This window comes from Manacus candei, unplaced genomic scaffold (assembly GCF_025592945.1).
Source record: "Manacus candei isolate 608988 ecotype Guabito, Panama unplaced genomic scaffold, ASM2559294v1 h1tg000056l, whole genome shotgun sequence".
NCBI lineage: Eukaryota > Metazoa > Chordata > Aves > Passeriformes > Pipridae > Manacus > Manacus candei.
In genome coordinates, this window is record NW_026138104.1 from 5,828,227 (window position 1) to 5,838,968 (window position 10,742).

The window sequence follows — 10,742 nt, forward strand, 5'->3', positions numbered from 1 at the left end:
CATATTTTCAGGGATTGAATCAATCCCTTATTAAAAAGGTTATACAGATTAAAAAAAAAATGTCTGGAAACTATTTTTCTTCTCAGTGAACAGAAAGTTTCCTACAAACATCTTTGTAGAAATCATCTCAACCCTTAACCCTTTGAGTATGATACACAATGTGGGCAATCTGAGGGTTTTGTTGCCCTATACTGCTAACATCACCAACTGAGACATGGTTTGGAAATCGGGCTACAATTCCAGTAGTTCTCAATCCACATGTTTTTGCAAGAGTTAAGGTATAATGAGTTTAATGAGAGAGTGTGCACCAGAAATTCAATAATTCCATGGCAATCTGAAATAAAAGGTGTTGATACATTGGAGATGCAAAAAAAAAGGTAAAGTTTTCTGTGAGAGATGGAAAAAATTGTCTGGAAGGTCCACCAACCCATGTGACAAAATATTTATGTACTTGACTGACAAATTCTATTATAGGGTTAGAAGTTAAATTCATGTTTGCAGATTGTGCAATTGTATTTTCTGGCATTAACTGGAATAAGAAGCAAAATTACTGGAATACAGGAAATTAGCTGAGATGAAAAAAAACACTGTTGACCTCAGGCTCTGTTCAAAATCAAATGTTATAATCTTAGAAATATCTGGAAAGAACTCAACACGGTTTTAAAATTCTTGAGGGTTGTTTTTTTTTTTTTTTGTCTCCTGCATAATCCTGAACACTCTAAAGTTAAGCAAGGCAACATTTCAGCCTCATGCCTTTTCTGTTCTGTCTCTTTGCTGTCTCGGTAAAAATCAGAAGCATTGGTGTGCAGAGAGAAAGAATGAAAAGTAAAAAGGAGTATTGTTCAGATACAATCCCAGGAGAAATCACAGTACCAGATTCACTTGGTGGGGATTTGCAGGGGGATTTGCTATGCTGTTCTAACCTGTACTTAGTTAATTATTACAAAGAATAAGCCACAGTTTATGCCCTGTGGCTTGAGACTGGAGTTGCCCTGGCCTGAAAAGACAAGATTCAATTTTCTGTGACTATGTTTCTCCACGTGGTAAATTGGCCGGTCTGCTCCAGATATTTGTTGAAGTATAAATCAATAAGCAGGCAGTGTAGACAATCAAATGTGTGGATGAAAGTGCAAGCTGGAACCCTAATTAAACGCAAAAATACAGCCTGAAATAAAGTCTGGTATGGAGTGGATTTTCTTAACACCAAGTTCAGTTCTATCACTAAACGTGTGGATTCCTACAATGAATCTATCCATAAAGTGGCACTATGAATTGTTTTTATCAGTGAAGCATTAAACCTGCTGCCACAATTTGCTGATCTAGAAAATCTCTGTTATCCTCTAAAGTTTTCTGATTGTGTTGCTAATAAAGTGCCATCACCCTTTGCTCCTATTATCTATCTAAATAGCCAGAGGAAATTTAAACAATGTTCAGCTTCAGTTTTTTACTTTGTGACATGAACTTGACTTGAACTCCCGATTATAAAAATGGAATATGAATGATATAGGCAAAATTTTTCAGTGAAGAAATTTTCTTATTTTTAGAGCAAGGATCCAATTAACCTTTATAAAGCCATAAAATACAGAAATACAAAGAAATTTTGGAGTTACTTATGTTTCCTAGGAGAGACAATGTGTTATGTTGACAGTAAATTATTACCTCCAGGAGAACAATGGGTCACTACTGTGGGGCAGCGGCTGGTGAGGAAGGCCTGAGATGAGGCTATGAGTGGATCATAAACACAGCTAAACACTGTGGAGTTCTTCTCTTTTCCACTCTAAATTATCAGCTTCAGGGTACTGTCATCATCAGATATCTCACAGCAGATTTCTAAAGGTAATACCTTACATATAGTTCTAAAGAGAACTTGCAAACTTTGAGAGGAAAGCTCAGATCCAAGGCTTCAGTGTAAACATTACTTTTTGGAGTACCTTGCTGCTCAAGACTTGTTTCCCTAATTCATGATAATTCTACAACATTTCATTTTCAGTACCAGCAATCAGCATTTTTGACAACTCAGACCCTGATAGACTCAAACAGAAACACTTATAATCTCTGTTAATACAAAAAATGCCTAAATATAGGGAAAAAAAGGCCCTGTTTGCTTACCATCAGTCTTATCACCACCATGTCAGACTTCTGTTGTGCAGGTTTTGCTTCTTGTATGAAAGGCAAAAAGAGAGATTGGACATATGACAATTATAGTAAAACACATTCTTCCAAGAGTCTTTCAAGGCACATTATTCTCCACAGTAGTGGTTACAGAAATGCTGCCCCAGAGAATAAAAAACTTGGGATCTGTCACAGAGAGGAATATTTGCAAGTAGAACTCCAGTCCCACACCAGTGATTTCTATGATACCACAAAGACAAAAATCCTCTCAGGCTATAGTTACGCCTGTTATGGATAAACTATTCATAGAAGTAATTCTTTATCTATGTTTTTTACTTACTTTCTGATATAGTTTTGATGTCATATGAGAGATAAAGAATCTCTTTCTACTCCTGAGTCCCATCTGTTAGTCAGCAAATTTTCTCTGCTTCTGATAGTTGTGACCAGTAAAGCATGCCAGTGTGGGTTTTGCAGAGTTCATCTTCTTGTTCTAGGGAAGATCTGTCCTATGCACACAACAGGCAAGTAGATACCCAGCAAAGTGACAGCAATCTACAAAACGTACTCCACTGAAGTAACAAGTAACAATATTTTTCATCACAAGGCTACTTCTTACTTCCAGATATCTCATAAATATTCATATTTACTTTTTCAAATTTCAATTTGATCACACAGCTCATTTCCTTCAACTGGATGCATCAAATGATTTGGTGCTCATATCTCTGTTACAAAGGGTCTTATATACAACAATCTGGTGTGCAAAGCTATAATTTTATTTCTAACTCTTATAATTTCAAAAGCCTCTTTCCCTTGGTTTAGCAAATCTTACAGGTCACTCAATGCAATATATTTCACCTAATGTAAGACATTATCATGTTTTAGAATAAATTAATATAGTGCTTTAAAATGCTTCTTAGACACTTGTGTTTGTTGTGTGACAGATTTGAATGCTTGTGTAGCATGATTATTAAATGTAATTTATGTCTGTCATGGCTTAATATTCAATCAAGCTTTACAAAAACAGAATTAAAAAACCAAACCATGTTCAGTAATAGCAATGATCTTCATTGGATAAAACATGTTACAGAAAATGTAAGGTGCCACTAATAACAATAACAAAAGATCTCTTGCACTCTACCTCACTCATTTTCCTGCTGCGAATTTGGGTTATTCTTTGGAAGATTTAATTCCTAACACTTCAAGGTAAAAAAAAAAAGGATGACATTTAAATCTTCCAGTTTAAGATATGGGTTTTTTTTTTCTTTTTAAATGTCAAATGTCATCTGCTCAGCACTTTTTAAAATTGGAGATGACATACTGATGCCTCTGGTTTCCTTTGTGACTGGTCCTTAATGAAAAATGAAAACTGCTATTTCCCAAAGCAAAGTCATTTAATAGGCTCTGAAAGTTCTCACGAGTAAAGTGATGACTGGTTGACTTCTAAGATTGCCAATGGGACTGGCTACAGTTCATGTACAGAGAGAATGCCATGTGCCATAAGTCATGATAATATTCATTTTAGATTAAATGAAGCAGCCAGGTAAGAAAGAACAAACGTCAGGCCCTTAGGGGCAGCAAGGTGTTTCTCTTCTGATGTTCATTGTGATGCGGTTTCCTCACAGAGTGGCTCCTTTTGCAACAGTGATAACATGCATGAAAATTAAAACCACTGCAGTTGTATGTTTTATGTCTACTGTATTTACCCACTATGTATAAATTAATTACATATACTTTGCATAATTACACTAGAAGTAGCTATGTCCAATTAAATTTTCTAAGTATTTGTATAATTGGACTTGTAAAGCATTATATTTCATTATGACTATAGATGCTTGGACCAGAAGTATCTTTAATGTCCTCCAGATCAAAACATAAATATTTGCCTTCATGTCTCTGTAGCAATACATGTATCTCATTTTTCTCTTTCCAAAACTTCCTCAATACTGGCAAATCTGTTCTCTTTCTAGAAGTTTCTGTGCTGAAGTACGTGGTCATCCCATTCTTCATTATCTGTCATTTTAATCCTGCTGCAAAAAACATCCACCAAGCAACATCCACCACCTGCAAAACATCCTTCCCTGAACTGATTCCTTAGTCAAGGTATGTGTACTCAGGCTTTAAAAATACATCTACTCTACTGTTTTCCTAGATGTTTTGCTAAAACACAATCCAATAAATCAAACCTAATTCATATCCAACATTTGAGAAATAACTTTGCTGGAATTTTCTGTATGGCAAATTATTGACTTTTTTTTTCCTTAGGGCCTTCTGAAAGCATCTGCAAAAGTGTTCTGATAATCTATCTGATGCTGCTAGCTAATAAGCAGTAGATGGAGTGCACTTCACTGAATTTCTTCTTAGGGGTATTTGAAACTCTTCAGGAACAGACTGAGGACCTTTATCTGAAATAATCTCTTAAGGTAACCCATAAGCAGCAAAAGGCTGTGCCTCAGCTCACCTCAGCAGCTGAAGTACTTATCTTGTGGATTGTGTTTGGCCACCCCGAACTAAATTAGGCAGTCACTGTTGAGAATGAACAGGCTCTAACCTGTTTGGTGGCTTCTAAATAATTCATTCACGTATGGTTGACATATCTCTTTAAATACAGACAATTCACTTTGGTCAGTGTACTGCTGGAAAAAAAATATAGAATATTATTGGTTTTTTCCAAAGTACAAAATATTCCCTCTAACTGAACCAGTATCTTAACATATTAAAATTCACATAACCACAGTAAAGAATCTCTTCTGCTACTTAATATGATGATGAGAATTATAATATTTTATGAGATAATCTTTAAATATAAGGCACAATCTTTACATCTGTCATGTCTGTCTCAGATGGAGAAAGGTTCCCTTAAAGTGAAATAAGTGTTCTAATCTCCATATTTAAAGCAGTATTTTTTTCTCAGCATTATTCAACAGACTCTTTTGATATAATTTTCAGACTGAAAATTTTTAAGGAGCATATAAACACAAAGTCCCTAAATTAAACATTTACCTTTCACAATTTATAAATTATCTCTTCTATATTTATGGGTAGTTTCTCTTCCTATATACTGAAAAGTAAAGAAAACTTTTTTAAAATGCGAAGGGTGGGCTTTTTTTCAAATCAAATAGTACATCTTGTTCATTGGTTGACCAGATCTCTGCTCTCAGGCTCTCATGTATGATTAAGCAAAACATTTTCTCACTTTTTTCACAGAAATCAATTCAACAGGGAAAGGAGCTGTTGGGATTTGTGAAGGATAGCTAGAATGCTTACAGTGGATTAACTGGAGGGGGAACCTTCAGGCCCTGGGTGCCAGCCCATTACCTGGAAGGTGAATGCTCTTCCCCCCTGCCCCCACCACGTGGCCCGGCGACCCCGTAAGGAGCTCACACAGACCACCAGGGAGGGACAGACAAAAGAGTAAGTTTATTGTGGGGATAGGGGTTTATAAGGCTTTTAGGATGGTTAAAAGGGGACCAATTACAGGTTCAGGGTCTTACAGAAAAACCAATCAGGTAAAGAGTTAACAGTCAATAGGAAGGGGTTAACAAAGGCCAATGAGAACACCTCAGGACATCTTCCCAGGACACTCCTGTATGGGAGATAAGAGTCCTTCACAGAGGGTGTCGGGAAGAAGGAGCAGTGACTTTGCAGAAATGCAAAAAGCCATTTTAAGACATGTTTAAACAACATTAAAAACTTCTGTTTCTATAACATTTGAGCTGTTTTCTTTTTCCTCACCAGTCCATCTTTGACAGGATTTTTTCCATCCTACATATGGTAAATCCATTGCCACATCATGCCTCATTTTTCTCTTAGTTCTCTTACTAAATAAAACCAATCTTTCACCTATAAGGTTTTTGCTAAATCTTCATAGTGAAATTCACCCATTTTAGGCAGATGATTTAAATCTCTTCATGACATAAATGTCACTTTTCCCACTAGAATTCAGGGAAAGATTTTCACTTACTACTGTCTCTGAAAACACATGTATAAAAACAGTACTGTTCATCCTGGAGCTGTTTCATATTCCTACCACTCTCATTTAATTGAAAATTTTCCATGCTTTTGTGTGTCCTTTCCACTATTGCTATTTTTATTCTTTTTAAATAACAAGTAGTCTTTCACCACTTCTTCATTTTCCTAAGCCATTTGTTCTTGCATGTCCTTGTCACGAAGTTTCTGAACATTTTCTAACTTATAAAAAACAGACACATTTTTTCAAGTATTTTAGTTGCTAAAAAAAAAAAAAAACCAAAACCAAAACACCACATAACTCTCTAGGTTTACTCACAAATTTTACTGTATGAGGGGTAAGGTCAGCACAAGATGACAATACACTTCAGAATTACCCTTTCACTCTTCTGGTTGCCCACTGATTCCTTGTTCATCTGGGAAACAAGCTGACCACCTCTTCTCAGCCAGGGTAGCAGCTCTCCATATCCATGACTTGATCAGAGGAAAAAAAGCTGAGAGGAATACTGGCAGTAACACAGAGATACACTCAGCTGAGCATAAACGTAAAAAAAAAAAAGTCTTATCACCAGGTATGTCACTCCAAATCAATAACGAAGCAAGTGAATACATTCTATATTTTGTAACACATTTTATGCTAAATATGCACTTGTTACCTCGATTTGGTGACTAAGGGTAACCGTGCCTATCATACACATCTCAGTACCTGTTGCTAGTTACTGCAAACCAAACTTTTCCTTCACTCACCCTTACAGCCAGAGAGTAAAGCTACTTCTAGCCTGACTGCAAGCTTGGTACTACCACAGGTTAGCAATAAAGTGGGTTTATAATGCGCCCTCTGCTTACAGCTTTCCCACTACTCAGTATTCACAAGAATGATCTCTGCCTAATAATAGTACAACTCTTGGCAGTCAGATTTCTAATAATACTGCTCAACCTCTGTGTATGTCATGGACATTAGACCTAAGCATCCCCTCTATTAACAGAAACATTTTTTTGGCAAGACATAACCCTCCTCCTCAGTAGTCTCTCTTGTCCAACCATTGTAAAGACTTTTATCTGAGATAGCATGTAGGGAGAAAACACTCAAGAAGAGGTGAAGGGATTCTGGCTGAGGGGCATGTACACTGTCTGGAGTTCATTAACTGTGCATCACACAAACATAGGAGGCTTGAAGCTATGTTACAACAATAGCTGCCAGTATCCCATATTACTGTAAATAAACACAATTTTCAAATGTGTCCCTAAAGCCTGGGCTTTACCAAAACTTATACCTTTTCTGTTTCTTCACAATACTGTTTCTTCATAATTCTGTTTCTACACAATATTCCAGGTTCCAGAAAGCAGATTTGAGATGGATAAGGTCTGGATACACCAGGAGTACTTAAAAATTTTTCTGAGTTATCTCATCTAGAGAACGCCATTTCACAGGGATGGCTCCTTATTGCTTTGTTTTCATTTTCCCAAATGTGCTTTTAATAAAATCTTGGAGAAGAAGAAGTCTCTGCCTGGCATGTGCCTGCTGCATACCTGCTACGTGTTCCCGACAATGACTCAAGCCTGTATAATCACCACATAACACCTGCGTGAAATGCCTCATCTGGGAACGTAACACGAGGAAACAGGTGCCTCACCTCCAGTATTATGGCACAGAGCCTTGGCCTCAAAGTATGTCTAAATAAAAAACTTTTCAAGTAAAAACTAACCAAACAAACAAAACCAAACCGAAACAAGGAAGACCAGGTCAAAGAATGCTCTACACTGCAGAGACTGTACAATCAACTGAGGAAATACTCTTAAAATAACAAACAATCCTAATAACAGAATACTGCACATCCTGTTTTCTATACAGTACCCAGATGTCATTGGTTTATGCTGTAGCATATCCAACAAAAATTCTATTACTATCAGACTACGATTACTATAAACCAACTAATTAAATCCACATTTCAAATTGCCTGTGAAATGAGAATCCAACATCTTTAAATGAAGCTAAAAATGAAATAATATAGATAAACATTATACATCTGTTATTTTTCCTTTTTCAAGTGTTTAATTCATGTTTCATAGGATAATGCTGTAGCAAATAGGACTACTTCCTATTCAACAAATTAAGGATTCTGTTTAGGTATTATGTATAGTGCAATATTTCCTGTATGCCTTAGAATTGTTTACTTGTGACAGCTCTAGAAACAGGGGGGAAAAAAGTAACAGAATACATTCTCACATATAAATAATCAGCATAAAACCTGAAAGATGATAGCTAAAACTCTTGTTTTTAAACATCCTATCCCATTTCAAATCTCTAGGGACAATTTTAGAAAGAAAGAGACATTAAAAATACTCAAAATAGTGCTTAAAAGAGGGATGTTAAAATTGAATAGACCAAAGAGTGCCAAGAGTGAAGAATGGGGAAGAACAGAGTCTTTGAACTACAAAAACAGTGAGACAGTGGAAGGATGAAGAAATCATATAGACAGATTAGTGGCTTATTCTATGATTTCTTAGTCAGTCTTTGGTCCTAATAAACCAACACTTTGCTTTTAAAACATCACTGGCAGCACTCAAAGTGTAAAAGCATAGAGAAGGATATTTACCCTTTCATTGTTAGTCTGTATGCTCATTTGTTTGCCTTAAGGCAGACAGATACCAGCTTTCAAGGGATAAAGAATCCATTAGAAATGTTTGCTGGAGTCCAGTGTGAGTCTTGTGAAAATTCTGAGCTTACAGACATCACAATACCCAGAAAGGGGCAAATCATCATCCAGCCTTCAGCACTTTCAGAACTAATTGGGCTGACACACTCTCAGCTGCACCATCTCATAGCCTACAGGAAGCTAAGTTTCAGAAGGACACTTAAAGGGCTCAGCAGGAGACTAATTTCAGATGTTCATTCTTTATCAAAACTAAAACACTAATATAGACTCACTTCCTGATTTTGGGCATTGCCAAAAAGCCAGAGCGACTTCCAAAGCCTGCTGAGCTCAGGTGTAGGGCAGCTTCAGAGTCCAGATGCTGCTGAGCAGGAATGTTTTCCTTCTGTTTTACCTCACACTGACTCCTAGGTTTCGGTTACCGCTGTGAAAGCTGCAAGGGTCAAAACACACACAAGGACCTAAGGCTTTCTGAGGCAACCATGGGGGAGGAACTGCATCTCAGACTGATCCGTGGGAGGGAGAAGTCTACATAACAAAAATAATGAAGTGGAATAAAGTTTTTTTCAATTAAAAACTCAAAATATATGGAATGAGATACATTGAAAAGATTAGTAAAAATGAGTACTAGTGTGGCAGTAGTTCATAATATTCCTTCAGGGCATAGCAATCCAGTAGACAAAACGCAGTCTGTAACTCAAGTCCCCCAGTCCAAAGAGAAGTCAAACTCCTGCTGAGGGAGAGAGAGAGAGAGAGAGAGAAGGCGGAAAAGGTGAACTTGGGACTGAAACAGAAAACAAAGCTCATGGCTTGGTTTCAGAGTCCATGCACAGTCACAGTTAGGGAAGGAAAAAAGTATTCCTTTAAAATCTCTCTTTTCTGCTTCTGCCTTTAGGGACGCAGCTTCACACAAATTGCTATTACTCCATTTTCTCATAAGGCTGCTCAGACCCCCATACACAGCCACATTGGAATATAAGGTCATCATTGTTATAAAACCGAAGCTTTATCAAATATCCTTTCAGGAATTAAAGCTTTATGAGAAGTGAGACAGGATGTTGATGTAAGGCCTTCAAAGAAGAGGTCAAGAGATACACTTTCTTCAAGCAGTTTACTAGTTTTAAAAAAATTAATAAAAATAAATAAATTTTAAAAACATACCTGCAGAGCCCTAAACCAGACATTTTGTGTTGATTGAGTATGACTTACTAGGCACAGTTTGACAAGACCATCTGCACTGGCACACAGACACAAATCCTTCATAAGTACCACTTTGAAAACCTCCCACCAGCTACAGATTAAAAGAAAAATAAAATAATAATATCCTTAGACCTAATTCTTCTGTATGCTCCAGGGTAAAGAAAATTCCAAACATTTGTCTGAATCCTCCAAAGAAGATCTATATAAGAATATGAAAAACACACGTTACTTTTTTCTCTTGTTCAAACTGCTTTAATTCAGAGCTGAGAAACTTCTGCTCTACTTTGGAGTTTATGATATGCTCTCCTCTTTCTATCATATTCCTGACCAAGTCCTTTTCCCATCCCAAGCTTACACTGTACATATCTATATTGTCCCATAAGTATGTACTCTCTGCTTCTCTATTCTTATCTTCCTGAAAGTTTTTCCTTCCTAAGGATTTTTAGCAGCTTCTTTGCATTGGATCCTCCCTGTTTCCCAGATGCCTGTCAATAGATTGTCATTGGTTTCACCCTTAATATATTCTAAATATTTCTGCTTTCTTTTCTGGGCAGTCCTAAGGGATTTTTGAAATTTCTAATAAATCTGAGCATTTGTTGTAGATTCTTTCCACTTGCTATTTAGTTCTTGCCCGAGATGTTAATTTTCAATCCATTTAGACGTGCTTATGCCTTTGGTATTTCCAACTTCCACATCCATATACTGAAGTGGAAATAGCACCCTGATTGAAGAGTTGCAGTAGTTTTGTCTTAGGGTTATATATTTTTCTGTGATCCAGTCTTACTGAAATCCATAGATACATCAGTATTC